The following is a 19558-nucleotide window of genomic DNA, read 5'->3' as shown; positions in this document are numbered from 1 at the left end:
TCTAACTTCCCTAAAACCATGTTTTTTATTTAATGTGTAATGTGCATGAAAAATGTAGAGCGTTCTGCAGAGCCAGACTCTCCTGGTTCAGACTCTCTTTCGTAGAGCTCACCAATGGGTTTTATTTTATTAATACAAACATTTCCATTTTTATCAGCCATAAGACTCTAACAATAGTAGGGGATGGGGTTTTCCTAACCCTGAAAAAGTCAGTAACTAATAGGAAAAGAAATTTTCCAATGCTCACTTGATGTGAGTATAAGAGGACTTGTAGTAGTCCCTACGGTCTTGGGTAGATTATGATCAGTTGCATTGTTAAGACACTACTAGATGTTAAGTCATTAGTTCATTTCCGCATCCTATTGTAATATTATTATTAGATATAACCATGATATAATCTCACCCATACTAAACTTTAAATAATAAGTATAAATTCAATAAAAAAACATTCAAATCTTTATGTGAACAAAAAATTAATTATAACAGATATATGACGTGTAAGTACTAAATGAAACAATGCTGAAGCAAGCACTTTGATACACAAACTTCGCTCGATTGGGAAACTTTGCTTGCCCACTTCAGCCTACATCATGTTTCCCACCAGCAAGGCGATGTAATGTATTGCTAGCAAATGTTTCCAATCCATCCTCGATTTACGCTTAAATATTAAAGCTGCAGATACTTAAAAACTGATATTTTTATAACTTTAAAACGATTGAAGAAATTCTGGCTATATAACTTCTGAGATAAAAACTCAGTTCGAGTCACAGTTTCCGCGATCTGAAGTTTTAGTTAGCATTGAACTAAATAAAAATTAAGAAAACTTTAACTATCGAACCATAATCATATTTCTGCATCAGTTAGGAGAATCGACTTTGGGGGCAAGGAGGTGTTGTTGCCACCAACAACCCCCCTCCTTATTTAGTGTTAGCAATAACACTAGGTAAGTGGGGACCCTTAGTAAAAAATTCAACAAAATTCAATTAAGACTTATGTATTCTACTCCTTAAGAAAACATTGCATCGCGCGAGAAAATAAGACATTTCTTTGTGAGTACAATGATAAACTGCAAAAATGCGACGTGAATTCCATCGCATCGCATACAATAAGAAACACTCATATTCGAAAAACTTAAAAAATCGCCAATGGCCAATATGTGATATCGCATATCGCAACATCCCATAAATAGCACATAACCATTTAACGAATTATAACAATCTGCGATCTTGCGATAACGCGATACTGTGATCAACGATCTTGTGATCGCGCGATACAGCAATCTGCGATAAGCATGATCGGGAAACCCTACGATAACACATTTTGATGAAAATGTGATAACGCGATAACACGATGATGCGATGCTGCGATACGAATCGCAGAACTTTTCCATCGCACATTTTCCCCAGCTCAACATTCAAGAAAAATTTGTCCATAAACCAAAAATTGGATATGCGCTTTAATGAAAATTAATGAATGATACGCCAAGTGTTAATGAAAGACAGTTTTGTGTTTTTCGAAGAGTTAATTCACGTCAGGTGGCATGTTTTTGTACATCCATAGAGTTCAGAGCTTTCTTGTCAATTTTTATTATCATTACTCTCTCTTTATGTGTGAATTGCAGGAATGAAAAACAGAAACAATATGAAGCAATTTGCAGGGAGCGATTAAGGAAAAGGGTAAAGCTCCAATGCTTGGAAACAGAGAAGAAATGCCCTCATGAACAGATACCACATGCAACAGAGCCGCAAAATTCCAGAGCGTTGCTGAACTATCCATTACAAATCTGTCAGTCAGAGCCATGGTTGAATGAGTGGTTGAACAATGTTGATATCAGCAGGCAATTTAACGCCCAAGGTCAAAAGCTCACGAAAGCAGTATGTTTACAAAATTTTGAAGCTTATACCCAGCGAAGGAAAAGGCGCTAAAGGAGAAAAATGCACCAGAAAGGCCCAGATTAAAAAACGGAGGCAGTTTCCAATGCGCGATTAGCACCTAGCGCTAATCGCTCATCATTGAGAAAATTGTTCAAAAAGCAAAGTCCCTAACTGCTTAGTCATTCATAAGCTCGGAAACACAAGAAAGCAAAGGCATAAGCAATTTGAGGATTAACCAAGCGGCATTTGGATTGTTAATGAGCATACACAGTAAATCCACTTAGCGAGAGGATGATTCTCAAGTATATCTTCTATTTTGCTGAAAAGATGGTGCCAGCTCTTGCCATTTCTATTTGCTTAGCTCAACCAAAAGCAGAAGACAGTCAACCGACTCTACCCAGGCAAATATTGAATGCTCGCAACATTAAGGAGCAAATGCAGAAATAGTTAGATATTAGATTTAATTTTTAGAAATAATTTTGCTTAGAAAAAGGGCGGTCATTTAAACTGTATCCTAAATCTGTGTAATTAAGTTATTTAGATAGTAGTATTTAAGCCCTTCTCATGCATTTAGAGAAGGGTCCAGAAATTTATCAAAAACTTGTCCTCAGAACATGCACTTTTGCACCCTCAGAGGAGGTTTTGGTGAATGAATGGATCAAGATTTGTTGATGTTTGCATTTGATATCTGCTACTGATGTTTCACTTCTGTACTCTTAGTAGATGTTAGGGCAAGGAGAGATAAATCATTATTACTTGAAGTTGATGAGTAGGACCAGTCATAAATGGTACTTTTATCTCTTGACCATTTATGCTTATATGTTAAAGTGATATACAGTTTTTAGTTGTTTATATGTTATTGCATGAATGCTTGAGTTATCATTTGGCACTTTTGTATGGTGGTAGCTATTTATTTATGTTTAATGTATGAATAGCTTATTATGCGATATGTTGTTCACAACTGTTTTGCCTAACTTTTTATGCAAAGTGGTTCATCTTAATTGATTTCCTTTCTTATAATCACTGAATGATCTTTATTACCAGTTGTTATTTGAAATCTCTTTAGATCGCATAATAGAAGAATGACATCCCGGGTTAGCATAGATTAGATGTGTTGTTTTTATTAGATTACATTAGCATAGAATTAGATTAAAGTTTGAATTAGAATAGCTTAGATAGGAACTGTTAGATCAGCAACATCCAATTCTACACACACACATCCTTAGATTGGGAAACTGGTCCCATTATCCCCAGTTGGACCCGTTATACCAAATGGATAAGGAGTTGCCAACCAAGGTCTGGATCGGGCGGGTATCCCCCTTGTTGTCGATCCAATTTTCGAGGCTTCAACATATTTGGCGCTAGAAGGAGGGCCTGCACTATGAATGGCAAGTAAATCAAAATCTGAATACCATTCTGAGAGTAAATCACCCTCATCATCTCGCCCGACATCCCCATTACATTTAAATCCAGAGTCAGAAGACGCTCGAGTATCAACCGCTGCTACACACCATGATATTTCAGACCAATCTACCATTGAACCTCCTGAAGTCGAATCCCTAATTCACAAACTTCAGCGATTTTCCATTTCTTCTCAGAAGTCTGATAAATCTCAAGGCAGCATGACTTCGCAGTAAAACCCTGCTCATCCCCTGACTAGGTTAAAGAGTGAAAATTTTGGCGTCCAGCCAACCAAATTACCTCTTCCCATCAGGAAAAGAGCGAGGAGATCACCGCAAGAGTCTGACAGTGAGACTCTTTCGTCTACATCATCCATCTCAACTACTTCACCGTGAAGTCAACCATCCACACCTCCACTCCAGATCATCGTCCATCCGTCCACTGGAACCCCCACAACCCCTCTTCAATCATCTACGATCATAGTATCCTCATCCTCCCAGCCACAGGGATCATCTTCTGCACTTTCCTCTGTTAGCAGTTCAACGATGGCCCAGTCTCCATGGAACAACCCTGGGGCAGTTTTAATGCCTGCACCCTTGAGTCAAATACCGGCCCATCCTGAGAAATGGCTGCCCAAATTCAATCCCGAGGCAGGCATGCTAGCAAAAGAGCACATAAACAACTTCATGCTTTCCATTAATCTCAATGGAGTTACTAATGAAGATGCTGTTGTTCGGCTTTTTCCCTATACACTGCAAGGGACAGCCGGGTCATGGTACTTTTCATTACCCTCCGGATCCATCACAAGTTGGGACATCTTCCAGGATCAATTCCTAACCAAGTTTGGTGATGAAAGATCAACGGCAACGTTAATCAATGACCTATCCAATCTTAAATCCGAAGCTAAAGAGCCTATCAAGGATTTCAATTTATGGTTCAATAAAATTTTCAACAAAATTCCTACTACTTCCCAGCCCAGCGAAGAAGTACGATGTGAATGGTATATTACCGCTCTACCATCGAACATAGAAATCTTTGTGGATAGGGCAAATAAAACAACCTTAGCTGATAACATGAAAGAGGCGATAGCAGTAAAGAAATGGATAATAGCCCTGGAAAAGAGATCCACGATAGAGGAACGTAAGTCCAAAAAAGTCACCTTCAAGGAAGACTCCAAGAAGAAACAAGCAAAAGATCCTTTCGATTTAGAAGGATTGCAGAAAGTTCTAAAGACCATGTCCAATGAAATGGTCGACATAAAAAAGCAAGTAGCAGAAACTTCTTCGAAAAAGCCCTACAGAGCTTTTAAAAGAGGTCCTTCAACGGATGCAAAGCCACCCAATGCCATTTCAAATGCTGAATCCGAGGAAGAGGAAGAAGAAATTGCCACTGAAGGGCAGGCCGATGACGAAGAAGTTGTGGAATTACAAGGAATGTGAGATTTCATCCTCCCACAAGAAGAAGATCAAGAAGTATTTCCAGTTAGCACACGAAGCAAAAATCAGCGTGATCCTCCCCAAACTACCCCTAAGCAGAAGAGCGCAAGCTCTGCAACAAAGGATAAAGTCGCAACAAAGAAATCGACATCTAAAGCGACCCAAACTAGCCTCGTCCAAGCAGATGAAACCACTCCATGAAAAACACTGATAGTGTCGGATGAAATGGAGTACAATATTATTGATGACATGAAGAAGGCCAGGGCTAACATCACTCTTTATGAACTGAGCAAGTCGAAACATCAACAGAAGATAATAATGAAAGAATTACATGTCGTGCTAGTTGCACCTTTGCCTGCCACTGAACTTTCTCAAGCTTCCCACAACATGGGAAGACCTCCAACTAACGCGATCAGTAAAATTGATCCAAATGACATCGCCTTAATTGGAGGAAGATCAAGATCTCACACTCCCCCGTTTCTCCTTACTTATGAAATCTTCAATAAAAATGTGCAGAATTGTTTGGTAGATTCCGGTTCTTCATCGAATATTTTACCCAAATCAATATGTGCCAAGTTAAATGTTCAACCACAGAATCCGCAGTGCGCATAGTTCAGCTTGATCGATCTCAAGTCAAAGTGATTGGTGAACTAAATCAAGTAACCATAAGATTGTCATCCAACCCGAAGGTATGTCAGGTTATTGACATTCTAGTTGTTGACATCCCAGAATTCTATGGCTTAATCCTTAGCAGGGATTGGTCAGAGAAACTCCATGGATACTTCGTAACTGACTGGTCGCACATGTGGCTGCCCTACAACGGTAAACCGAATCAAATAAAAGTTGAACGAGAGCTACACCAGAAGTACATAATAACGGAGTTAGAGGGAGAAAATGAACCGGTAGCGTATAATAGCAGTATCATTGGCAATTACTCGGTAGATTCTTTCCTCGGCAATTTCAATGCTCATGCGTCACCCTATTTAGAAAATTCTGTTTTGTCCCAAGTTGAAAACTTTTCTTGAACTAATAGTTCGAAATGTGTTAATTTTTTAGATAAACCTATAAACACATCTTTGTTTTGGAAATTATTTTTTGATGGCTCTAGATCTAACGAAGGAGCAGGAGCAGGATGCGTTCTGATTAGTCCAGAAGGAGATAAGATCATGCTCACATGCAAACTCGAATTCGATTGCACAAACAATACAGCAGAATACGAGGCTTTGGTTCAAGGCCTGTACAAAGCAATCGGTTTGGATGTCAAGTATATTCAAGTCTTCGGAGACTCTAAGATTGTGGTTAAGCAGGTATGTAACACTATACATTGCTTATCAGGTCATTTAAAACACTATCAATCTTTAGTACAAGATCTGACTGAGCATTTCATAGCGTTTAATATTTCTTCAATCCCCAGACTCCAAAACGAAAATGCAGACCTTTTGGCTAACGTAGCTTCTAAGCTTATTCCCTCCGAAGATTTTAGTCCAGATAGATTCTCAATAGAATTAATCTTTAGACCGTCCATTCCTGACAACATCACAAACTGGAGAGTATTCAATGACGATCCTAATATCGTAAATTTCCTCATGTCTGAAGGATCCTACTCCAATCAAATAATTGACGAAGACTAGCACGATCAACAACTGCAACAAAATAGCACTAATAATGCTATACCTAAGTCGGTGGTCAAGCTAGAAGACTTATACGATTTGAAAGATCAGTTTAAGAGGTCTACCAATTTAAAACTCTACAGTTCAACCTTGAACTACGAATTAGTAAACCTAGGGATCGATGCTAAACCACAAAACATTAATATAGGCCTCAGCCTAGCCCCTGAAGAGAAACTAGCGTATATTTGTCTTTTGAGACAATATAAAAATGTTTTTGCCTGGAATTATGATGAGCTGAAAACATACGACACTTCTATCATTCAGCATACTATTCCCATGATCGATAACGAAAAGCCTGTCCAACAAAAGCTGAGAAAGATCCACCCCAATTTAGAAAATCAGATAAAAACTGAGCTCAATAAGTTATTGAAAGCCATGATAATCTTTCCCGTCAGACATTCCAAATGGGTCTCCAATATGGTACCGGTTATAAAGAAAAATGAAGATATTAGGATCTGCATTGACTTTCGGAACCTTAACAAAGCCTGTCAAAAAGACAATTTTCCTCTTCCACCTATGGAGCAGATACTGCAGGCAGTGGCAGGCTTAGAACTAATGTCTTTCTTGCATGGATTTTCAGGATACAATCAAGTGTTGGTACATCCTGATGATCAGTTGAAAACCACATTCAGAACTAAATGGGGCACAGACACATATCAGAAGATGCCATTTGGTTTGATTAATGCTGGTGCCACATTTTAGAGGGCCATGGACATCGCATTTAAAGGTTTAGTCAATAAATCTGTAGTAATTTATTTGGATGATATAACAGTGTACTCCACGAAGTGAAGCGACCATCTCAAAGACCTGAAACAAATCTTTCAACGATGTTCAAGGTATGGAATTTCACTTAACCCAAAGAAATCTTTTTTCGCACTAAGTGAAGGGAAACTTCTAGGATTCATAGTGTCAAAATCAAGTATTCACATTGATCCCAACAGAATCAAAGAAATTTATGAAATATCCCTACCTCATAACAAAAAAGCCATGCAATCTTTCTTTGGTCAAATCAATTTTGTAAAGAGATTCGTTCCAGATTTTTCGCGAATCGTGTCTCCTTTGCAAACCATGATTAAAAAGAATTCAAATTTTAAATGGGGTCAAGATGAACATGAAGCATTCAACCTGATCAAGCAAGCTATTATTAATGATCCATCTTTAGCAACCCCGACTTTTTCAGAATCTTTTATTTTATACATATTTGCCTCAGATAAATCATATGCTGCAATTCTAACTCAAGCGAATCAAGAAAAAGCAGAAGCTCCAATTGCGTTTTTTAGCTCAAATTTACAGGGTGCTGAACTCAATTATTCAGACGTGGAGAAACAGGGTCATGATGTTTTCAAAGCGGTCAAATACTTCAGACCTTTCTTACTTAAAACCCATACTAAGATCATAGTACCATTTCCAGTCATAAGAAATCTTCTAGTACAGAAGGATGTGGGTGAGAAAAGGGCCAATTGGGTCACTGCTTTATAGGAATACGACCTTGAGATCAAAACAGCAAACATCGTAAGAGGTCAAGGCTTCTTCAAAATGCTGGCCGGAGCATCGCAAATTTATGAAATTCCATCTGAAGAGGTACAAATGTGTGAGGTAAGCCTAAACGATACAGAATCATTATATGCTGATATCATTTATTATCTTAAGAATGGGTATGCTCCTTCACACCTCGATCATACTAAGAAAAGAGCTCTTAGCTTATAAATGATATTCTTTTTAGAAAAAATTATGATTCTGTTCTTCTTAGGTGTCTTGAAAAAACTGAAGCTGAAAAAGTTTTGCAGGAACTCCACGATGGGCTAGCAGGTGGACACTATGCTGGAGATGCTACTGCACATAAAATCTTACGCACAGGATATTACTGGCCCACGTTGTTCAAAGACTCACACAGTTACGTGAGAAAATATCAAGTCTGCCAAACTACTGCTGGAAGACAAAAGAAGTCGTCCCTACCACTACAGGCGGTAAGCATCGAGCAACCTTTCAGTCAGTGGGGTTTGGACATAATAGGTGAGATCGTTCCGCACTCTTCTAAGTAGCATAGATACATCCTCACGGCAACATATTATTTTACTAAATGGGTAGAAGCAGTTCCACTCAAGACAGCTAATTCTGAAAATATTATTGAGTTCATAGATCAATTTATAATAACTAGGTTTGGATTGCCAACCGCTTTAATGTTTGATAATGCATCGTACCTTTCTGGAAATGCAATGACTTAGTTTGCACTTAAAAGAGGATTCAAACTTAAATATTCAGCCAATTACTATCCGCAAGGTAATGGGTTAGCTGAGTCAACCAATAAAAACCTAATCAGGATTATTAAAAGAACAATTGACCAAAACCAAAAGAATTGGCATAAAGCTTTAGTATATGCTTTATTGGCAGATAGAATAACGCAAAAAGCTTCAATCGGCACTTCTCCCTTTAATTTAGTTTATGGGAAAGAAGTGGTTCTTCCGACTCACTTAGCCATTCCCTCTTTGTCTTTAGTACAATACATTGATGAAGTACCTACTTCCTCCTTACAACTAAGACAAATGGAAATAATTAAATTAGAAGAACAACGAGAACAAGCTAAGAAAACGCATGCTCATCATCAAGCGCTAGTAAAATCCTCTTTTGATTCAAACATAATGACCAGAAAAGATTTTCAGATGGGAGATTTAGTTTTAAAGTGGGATAAGGCTCATGAAGAAAAGGGCAAACATACAAAATTTCAAAGGATGTGGCTTGGTCCTTTTCAGATTGTTGAAGTCATAGGTCCATCAACGTTTGTGTTACAGGATTTAGCAGGTAAGAGGGATCCTTTGCCTGTTAATGGACAAATTCTCAAAAAATATTTTCCATAGAAGATTATTCTTCTATTTTTGTAGAATAGTTTTTTTTTTTCATAGTAAAATGAGTGGTAAGTGGTTACATTAGGTATTTACGAAAAAGACACCAATTCTCTTTCAGATTTTGAGCTTTTCGCTTGTATAAATAGCAAATCTTTTGGAAAACTGATCTTTATTATTGACAGATACAATTAAAAACTTTAGCCTAGATATGATACTAGTTTCAACTTCAAAAATTTGATGAAAGCAACTTTTAGTGAAGAAATTGTTTTATATCAACACAATGAAAGGTATCAATAACAAAATGAAGATTCTCTGTAAAACAGCTGTTTCTAAAAACTCTATTATTGTCGTCCAGAGCTATCTTAAGGAAACAATGACTTCCTCCCTGCTAAGGAAAATCGCAGCCTTCAGAGGAATAATCCAAGGATACACTTTATCTTGAAGAATAAGAGGTCTCATCACGAGCCGACTTATTATGATCACAGATATTATAACTTGCTGACTTTGCCAATACTACCCACCACAACAGGGCAATGACTCAAGATTGTTGCAATCAAAAGGCAAGGGGTCCCATCACGAGCCAACTTGTTCAGCAAAGTTATAAATCAAGTGAATGACTGTGTCATAATTTGGCTACCAAACCAAGACATTGTTCTTTAAGAATAAAAAGAAATTCAAAGAAATAAGCGTAAATATGGATTTTTCTTTGAAAGTTGTAGGTCACCTTAAGTAGGATACAAGATCATTGCTGGGTAACAGGTAACCTTGTCAAGGATATAAACGCCTGCTGGCAGGAGAGGCTCTACCTACGACAAATGAGCATATTTAAAACTGGTTTACATAGGAGACTTTATTTTATCCTTACAAGACCAAGTAATGGCTGATGTAAATACAAGGACTAGCCTGAGGAAGCAAATAATTAGGAGAGAAAGAGGTTGAAACAAAATATCATTAACAGATTAAGGCATAATGTACTCTATCTGTCCATAACAAAGTTTAATTTTCTGAAAATTTTTATGTTTTGGAAGTTTGAAAAATTCAATAGAAAAATAGATATAATTGGTTCTTCCAAGTGAATCGCCAATTGTTGTGGCCACCAACAACCCCCTTCCTTATTTAGTGTTAGCAATAACACTAGGTAAGTGGGGACCCTTAGTAAAAAATTCAAAAAAATTCAATTAAGACTTATGTATTCTACTCCTTAAGAAAACATCGCATCGCGCGAAGAAAATAAGACATTTCTTTGTGAGTACAATGATAAACTGCGAAAATGCAATGCGAATTCCATTGCATCGCATACATTAAGAAACACTCATATTCGAAAAACTTAAAAAATCACCAATGGCCGATATGCGACATTGCATATCACAACATCGCATAAACAACACATAACCATTTAATGAATTATAACAATCTGCGATCTTGCGATAACGTGATACTGTGATCGGCGATCTTGCGATCGTGCGATACAACAATCTGCGATAAGCATGATAGGGAAACCCTGCGATAACACATTTTGATGAAAATGCGATAACGCGATAATGTGATGATGCGATGCTGCGATACGAATCGCAGAAATTTTCCATCGCAGATTTTCCCCGGCTCAACATTCAAGAAAAAGCTGTCCATAAACCAAAAATTGGATACGCGCTTTAATGAAAATTAATGAATGATACGCCAAGTGTTAATGAAAGACAGTTTTGTGTTTTTTGAAGAGTTAATTCACGTCAGATGGCATGTTTTTGTACATCCATAGAGTTCAGAGCTTTCTTGTCAATTTTTATTATCATTACTCTCTCTTTATGTGTGAACTACAAGAATGAAAAACAGAAACAATATGAAGCAATTTGTAGGGAGCGATTAAGGAAAAGGGTAAAGCTCCAATGCTCGGAAACAGAGAAGAAATTCCCTCATGAACGAATACCGCATGCAACAGAGCCACAAAATTCCAGAGCGTTGCTGAACTATCCATTACAGATTTGTCAGTCAGAGCCATGGTTGAATGAGTGGTTGAACAATGCTGATATCAACATGCAATTTAACGCCCAAGGTCAAAATCTCACGAAAGCAGTATGTTTACAAAATTTTGAAGCTTATACCCAGTGAAGGAAAAGGCACTAAAGGCAAAAAACGCACTAGAAAGGCCCGGAGTAAAAAACGGAGGCAGTTTCCAATGCGCGATTAGCGCCTAGTGCTAATCGCGCATCGCTGAGAAAATTGTTCAAAAAGCAAAGTCCCTAACTGCTTAGTCATTCATAAGCCCGGAAACGCAAGAAAGCAAAGGCAGAAGCAATTTGAGGATTAACCAAGCGGCATTTGGATTATTACTGAGCATACACAGTAAATCCACCTAGCGAGAGGATGATTCTCAAGTATATCTTCTATTTTGCTGAAAAGATGGTGCCATCTCTTTCCATTTCTGTTTGCTTAGCTCAACCAAAAGCGGAAGACAGTCAGTCAACTCTACCCAGGCAAATATTGAATGCTCGCAACATTAAGGAGCAAATGCAGAAATAGTTAGATTTTAGATTTGATTTTTAGAAATAATTTTTCTTAGAAAAAGGGCGGTCATTTAAACCGTATCCTAAATCTATGTAATTAAGTTATTTAGTTAGTAGTATTTAAACCCTTCTCATGCATTTAGAGAAGGGTCCAGAAATTTATTCAAAACTTGTCCTCTGAACATGCACTTTTGCACCCTCATAGGAGGTTATGGTGAATGAATGGATCAAGATTTGTTGATGTTTGCATTTGATATCTGCTACTGATGTTGCACTTTTGTACTCTTAGTAGATGTTAGGGCAAGGAGAGATAAATCATTATTACTTGAAGCTGATGAGTAGGACCAGTCATAAATGGTACTTTTATCTCTTGACCATTTATGCTTATATGTTAAAGTGATATACAATTTTTAGTTGTTTATATGTTATTGCATGAATGCTTGAGTTATCATTTGGCACTTTTGTACGGTGGTAGCTATTTATTTATGTTTAATGTATGAATAGCTTATTATGCGATATGTTGTTCACAACTGTTTTGCTTAACTTTTTATGCAAAGTGGTTCATCTTAATTGATTTCCTTTCTTATAATCGTTGAATGATCTTTATTACCAGTTGTTATTTGAAATCTCTTTAGATCGCATAATAGAATAATGACATCCAGGGTTAGCATAGATTAGATGTGCTGTTTTTATTAGATTACATTAGCATAGAATTAGATTAAAGTTTGAAATAGAATAGCTTAGATAGGAAATGTTAGATCAGCAACATCCAATTCTACACACACACACCCTTAGATTGGGAAATTGGTCCCATTATCCCTAGTCGAACCCGCTATACCAAACGGATAAGGAACTGACAACCAAGGTCCGGACCGGGCGGGTATCCCCCTTGTTGTCGATCTGATTTTCGGGGCTTCAACAGGAGGACATCCAGAGTTTTCCCTTATTATCATACAGTTATTCTCAAATTAAGCCATATTGAATTATTCTTATTTTATGTACAGAGTGGCTCCCACAACTGCAAAGGATATATGTCGTCCACGATAGGCCCGTCCATATAGGCGTTTTCACTAGCTTGAAGTGACGGGATGTAGAAGTTGCTTTCTGAGATTTCATGATATCCAAAGATTATGTTTAAGAGATTGGCATGTTGCTGAGTAATGCTAGCTACCAGTTCTGACACTTTATTCTGGAGATCATTGATTACTCCTACACATCCATGGATAGGATCTCGGACTCTTTCCCTTGCTTCGTACACCATGCTTCTCACTGCATCATGTCTCTTCTCTGTCGGAAGACCCTGTAACACCGCAATGCATCGTCACACCATCAACCCATCACACACAGCTTTTACAAAGTCAGAGAGCTACACTTAGCACACATCTTAGGCCATGAAGATGAAAGTGGATGTACACAGCTGTCTGGTCCTTGAATTTCATTCTTGTTTACATAACAGGTTTCAAAAAATTGTACCAGGAACACGATCATTATTTAGTCTATGCAAAATAATTCTTGAAAAAATTAGTATGGATTTGCAAATTAAGAGATTTACAGTAAGAGTTATGAAAATGTAAAATAGTCGTGAATAAATTAAAATATGAAAATGTAAAATAGCCATGAATATAGTAAAATACCTATATGAAAATAATCAATATTCATTATCATAATTCCTCATATAAACCTATGAATCTTACAACCTCTGAAAAAGAAAACAAAAATCAACATTAAGTGCATGGGATCTGGATAGATTTGGCCTAGCGGAGGGATTAGAAGTTGATCATAGGCCGTTTATTGCTTCCTATGGATCATTATATGGCTTTTGTTTATTACTTCCTATGGACGGACCATTAGCTGGCTTTTGTGAATGCTTGTCTGTGAAATTAACATTTACATATTGTCTACTATGTTGTATACCTCACATATCAAAGATAAATACCAAAACCGCTCTAGGGAAATGGAACGAACCTTGAGTAGTTTGATGATGCGGCCATTACCGAAAACTCTATGTAGTAGGTGGCACTCGTCGGTACTGTCTGGAGGAAAATATTTCATAAATATCCACCACATTTCCAATCTTCTTGACTTGTTAAGTCAAGCTAGCTATAGTGATCTTGGAGTTCTTCTTTCCTTTCATTTTTATCATAGAAATACAATTTTAAAGAGTAGACTTCTTCCTCCTCCTCCCCCACCCAATTTTAGATTTAAAAAAATAAATATTAAAACACATAATTAAATTGTATTTTAATATAAATATATAATTACATTTACTCCCCGATGGGGGTGTCCAATCTACGGGAGTAGTGGTCCTGTGTTGGAGTGTGGAGCCAGTTGGGCCTCCACCCACAACACGATTGGCTTAAAGGCCCATTGGGACTTGGGCTAGACTACCGCGAGCGATACTTAATGTGCAGCAAAGGTAGGAGGGTGGCCATTTAGAGTTGTTGGGCGATGAGGAGGGAGTGATGGGCGTGACAGAGTAGTGAGGTATTGGCGTCTTGGCTCATGTTGAGGCTTGGGGCGATAGTGCAAGATGCGCTTGGGCCAGACGACTGTACGGGGGACTAGAACCTGCAATCAATCTGGCTGTGGTATCTAGGGGAGAATTGGAGCGGCCACCACTAAGAGGGATACAGTTTCGGGGTTGGAGAGTGTGGGTGGTGTGCATTCATTTCCCCTTCGTCACTTTAGCTCTATCTCTAGAAAGGGGTTGCTCCTTTCAAGAGGTAGTGCAACAGAGAAATGGGGTCCTGGTTCTTGCTTGTCTACTTCAAAGACTTGTAACGCGCCCCCAGTTCGCCAGCTGAAAATGTAGAGAGATAAGAGAATTGCACTAGCGGGTTGGGGCTCCTTGGTGTCGATGTGGTAAGCAATGCGTTTTTGTGCTTGGTTCATATCAGGCTTGTGTGGTGGGTTCCACGGGGCAACGAGATTTGTCCCTGCGGTGGTGAAACTAGTGGAGGTGGCGTAGACCGTATGACGAGGTAGAGAGGTCACGCTCATAGAGGACAAGCTGGTAATTGCATGGAAAATTGCCCACAGCAGGGTGTGCCTAGTTCGGGCTCAGAATCGACTGAGAGCTACCATTTTGATGCTAAGACCGCGATGTGCCCAAGTCGCTCCCTGGGCCACGTAGAGGTTCCAACCACCTTGGACTCCATTGCGGCACAATTGAATAATCTCCATCTGAGCTTGAAGACTCTAAGGGAACAACGTTATGATGATCGAAACAAATTGGTGGCCTACATCAATGACTACATCAATGACCTCCAACACACGCAGAATGAGCCACTGGATTCCATAAACGGCCTTAGGTGACAACTCCGGCGAACAAATGACCACCTCTGGACTCTGGAAACTCGGGTGGAGCATATTGACTACCATACGCATCAGCGCGCTGCTTTCTTTGCTGCCCTGCCATACTGCCAACTCACCCGGTAGTGTGTATTTCTGGTAAATTCTCATTTTGTGCACCTTTTGTATAAGAAATAACCAACAAGACGGGTTGTCTTGGCATCTTCACAGGGTTTATGTTGTTCAGAACAAGACTCATGTTAGCTCTCAAATCTGAGGGTTAATGTTGTTCAGAACAAGACTCATGTTAGCTCTCAAATCTGATACTTTGACTGGTATGGCATGATATATTTTGTTCTTGAAATTATGATAATATAAAGCAGTTTTTTTAGATACAAAATATATATATATATATATATTCAAAAAGACGTCCATTTAACTTTAAATATATTGAAATTTTAAATTTAATTAAGTGAAAGAAAAAACAAAACTGTATATTTTCCAAGGCTAAGCCTGATCGCGTAGACGATGGCTTCCGAGAGACCATGATGCCAATAGCAACAGATCTGGTAGTTTCGAATCCGAATCCATATCGGTATGCAAAAGCAAGGGCGGGTTGAGTAAGCTCGAGCATAACTGTGTGCCCCAAAATAGAGGGTGGACTTTCAACGTTTGAATCTGACCATGAGTATGGTCATGGTGGATGCTACGGAAAATTCGGGAGGCAAAATGTTCAGATGCAACATTATAGAGGGAATATAGAAAGTTCTATTCCAATTTTTGAAGTTAGATTCATTAAAATTTAGATGGTCCGAATCCATTCAGATTGAGGAAGTAACCCAGCAAAGTCGTTACTTCACGTGTTCAGACGCCGACGTTAATTGACATGTGCCTGCCCACTGTATATTTGAAAGCTCAGAGATAAAAAAATGGGAAAATAACCATAAAATTCTTAGAAGGCAGAACTTTTGATTTTGGTCATCATGATTTTGATTACATTGCCTCTCGCCGTATCCCAGCCGCGACCTGCTTTTAGCCGTTGGATGAATGGATGGTTCTCGCTTCTCGCCATGTTCCACCTGCTGCTTTGCTTTTTCATGGAAAGTGAAGGCTCTCACAAATGGCTGTTACTTTCACACCAATTTATTAATTTAATATTCATAACTGACTTAAAACATGGAAAAATTAGGTGGTGTGCGCGACGACGTACAGAGAACAATTTCGGGTTACCGCAAAACCTTTGGTTTCACCCCCGCTCGACTTCATTTAGAACAATAATACATTGGTTGTATGATAAAAATTAAGAACATGGAAGAGGAACTAAAAATACTGGTGGGACTATTGTAAATCCATTATAAACATTAAATTTTAGAATCTGGAATTGGTGATACTACTTGCTTTCATATTGTTTATCTATACTATAAATGTATAAGTAATTTAAACACTGATAAAACTATTCCAAATCAATTCAGTTTCTAAAATTTTGAAAATTTGCATCTTGGAGACGCCCAACCGAGTTCAGGTCCACAAATTTAGGTTGGAGCATAAATATGACGAAAAAACCCGATGGTTTCATCACGAGGAAATTTGTGGATACAAATTTGTTATTGTAATGCTCAGAAAGTTTGACTTGTTTCAACATGGCAATGTCAGGAAGGAGTAAATGTTATTTTCTTTGTATTTGATGTTTTTTTTTGTTTAGTATACCTAGGTTTATCTTATCCTAAGGCAATTATTTTTTGGAAACAATTTGGTGAGTTGTCCTATATTTTATAGGAAGAATTTTGAAGAATTTTATTTTTTTCTTTCTTACTTATATTGTTTTTCAATTTTATGTAATTAATTTTTTTGTAATAAAGTTTTTTTCATTTTTAGTTGGTGTCAAATTGGGTTCTTCAATTTATTAATTTATCATATTCTCGTGTTTTTATGTGATAAAAATATAAATATTTAATTTAATTGCTCATAGGTTATTTGATCTAGTTGTCTATATGTTCATTACTTTTCTCTTGATTTCCAATAACATTTTTTTCTTTTTGTTCAAGAAAACAATTAGTTAATCAACCTCAATCTATATGTGCATAATGTTTGCATGGAGTTTCTCTACTATTCTTTCCCTAATCCTGAAAATGTTCATCAATCATAGGTGTCGTTGTGAACCTTTTTTCTTTGATCCATATGAACATGCAATTGCATTTTGGGCTATTAAATTGATTGTGTTAAAACATTAATGCCCCCCAATAGTCTCATTGTCTTTTAATCCATATATGTATGGTGTTTTGTAAGGCATTCAAGTACATTTTCCTTTGATTATTTCAAGCACCCAAGAGAAGTGTGAATTGTCTTAGCTGTTATTGTAATGTTCTCATCTCCCATTTTTTCTCTTTGAGCATGTTCAGGTTCGTTTTTCATTGCCTTAAACCACTTTTCCACATAGTTACAACATGTTTGTCAATACATTTGATTTATCCTTTGGTCTCTGATGGATATAAAATCAACCAAACTTACCATCTTTCATCACCAAATAGACGAAGAAACAACAATGGTCAATAGGATGATTGTGCATATCTTATACATGTACAACTGCAAGAATCCATGTATGTGTGGTGAAGTCCTTCCATACATTTAGCTTAGCTATAACAAACTCCTCGATAGCTCTATTGGATACAATGTTTCTCACATGTGTTTTGGGGTTCCAATTATTGCCCCCAATGTATGTAATTGTTCCCACTTCATTTTCAATAAGAGTGCTCCCATGCACAAGTCGAGGAAGATAGAAAAGCCAAATTTGTTGAATGAATCTAACACCTCCAACAATAGGATCATGATGCCTTGAAGAATGACAATGTTGAGTACAAATAGTGACATGACTAGCACATGGTTGCCCACAAGTTTTAGGTTGGTGATAAGGTGTTGTTGAATTTATAGAAAGAGAAACTCACATCCCCCGATAGGAAGCTCAAACCACGTTCATATAGGCCTTGCACAATCATGAAGGCTATGGTTGAAAAATATTTTGAATTTATTATTCCCCCTTTTCTTCTCATACACCACGTATTTAACATGGATTTCTTTTGACCATATTTTCAACCTTTGTTGGACACTCGAGAAGCCATTAAGTAAATTCCCCATATATATAAATATATATATATGATATGATAGACCAGATCATGGATAGAAAGATAAAATATACCGGCCAATACCATAACAACTATCTATATATATCTATCTATCTATCTATATATATATATATATATATATATATATATATATATATATATATATATATATATATATATATATAGATATATGATATGGTACACCAGATCATGGATAGCAAGATAAAATATACCCGCCAATACCATAACAACTATATCGGGTGTTAAATAAAGGAAATTTCTTCTTTGAGGAAAGTGACATACCAACAGAAATTCAACATAATTTTTCCCATTCGATGAGGGGACTTCACTCAATTGAAACCATTACCTGAAAAGGTCGAAGGATTGGTCTAGGTGGGTATTAGTGGCCACCTATCTCTTCCACTATATCAAAGGTTCTCTATGTTCATTGAATTTTTTCTATAGTATTTTGGTTCCTAATTTTTTGGAATCATTCTGAGGCCATAAGAAATAAATATTCTTTTAAAATTTAGGGGGAAAAGGGTGGCCATGTAATGTCACGACCCTATTTGAAAGTAGTAATCTTCAAATAGTTCACTGCAATAATCTACTATATTCTTGAAACATAGATTATATGCAAAAATTATGCTCCTAGGGAGAAAACTAGCCATGTGAGAGCCCACAAAACTTTTGGCACTTCACCTTCCAGGTGTTAGGGATTTGCCTTTTTTAGGTCCCTTGTAACATATTTTTTTATGTTTCTAACACCCATCACTCTCTCTTCATAAATAACGACCACCGTTCTAACCAATTTTGTGTTCTATAATATTTTTATGTTGTATTTATTAATCGAAGTTGGGTTCTCAGTATATTAATGGTCTTTCAATTATATTTCTCTATGTGTATCTTGAATTTCCTTCTTTTCATTATATTCCTTTTACAAACTAGATGACATAGACACAACCCAAGGATCAAAAGGCCTAAGCGATCCATTGGTGACAAAATAGACAATATTAACAAGAGCAACAAGAGTAGAGGTATCAAAGGGGGGAACAAGGATTACTTAAATGAGATTATTTTTTAAATATTCCAACAACAACCTTCATGGTTTAAGGATGAATGTCATCAAGGAGGAGGATCAATAAAAAATATAAAAAGAGTGAAAATAGTAGTAATCCTATCTATCATGCAAAGCAAGTTGATCAATCAAGGCAATTTTTCCATAATGAAGAGAGAATTGGATATGAAGGACCAATAAAATGACATTTATCATGGAATATAACCAATTACACTGAAATAGAAATTTATAGTCTATTAGGAATTGACTACTTCAACGTCAAGAGAGATGATTTCCCCTTGAACTAAATGGGAAGTGTTGGGAGTGCTTCTTTTGGTTCGAAAGTATGGCCATGAAAGTTTTCAA

Source organism: Pinus tabuliformis, chromosome 9 (genome assembly GCF_031772625.1).
Source record: "Pinus tabuliformis cultivar Carrire ecotype Pingquan chromosome 9, CPIR1, whole genome shotgun sequence".
NCBI lineage: Eukaryota > Viridiplantae > Streptophyta > Pinopsida > Pinales > Pinaceae > Pinus > Pinus tabuliformis.
The sequence above is the reverse complement of the archived record's forward strand: the minus strand, read 5'-3'. Positions refer to the sequence as shown.